This window comes from Mesitornis unicolor, unplaced genomic scaffold (assembly GCF_000695765.1).
Source record: "Mesitornis unicolor isolate BGI_N332 unplaced genomic scaffold, ASM69576v1 scaffold28600, whole genome shotgun sequence".
In the NCBI taxonomy this organism is placed as follows: Eukaryota; Metazoa; Chordata; class Aves; order Mesitornithiformes; family Mesitornithidae; genus Mesitornis; species Mesitornis unicolor.
This window is the reverse complement of record NW_010159404.1, coordinates 11,053-11,339: the sequence shown is the minus strand read 5'-3', so window position 1 is coordinate 11,339 and position 287 is coordinate 11,053.

The window sequence follows — 287 nt, the reverse complement described above, 5'->3', positions numbered from 1 at the left end:
ACAAAAAAAAGCCAACCTCTTCAGTACTGGAAAAGAAATGTTAGGAGAAAAAGGGGGTAAGAAGATGGGCAGCATCTTACAGAGAAATTAAATAAAAGATTTAGAAAAGCACTCACAATACACAGTGTTCGTAATCGGGAGCGGGGAGCGTAAGGCAACGATCTCCATAGAAAAAAGGGACCTTTCAAAGGGGGATATATAGATATTTATAACTATTTATAGACTTTAAATATAAAGTAGGAATGTGCTGTGGAGCCTCTCCCAGCCCGCCCGCACTGGAGCGCGCA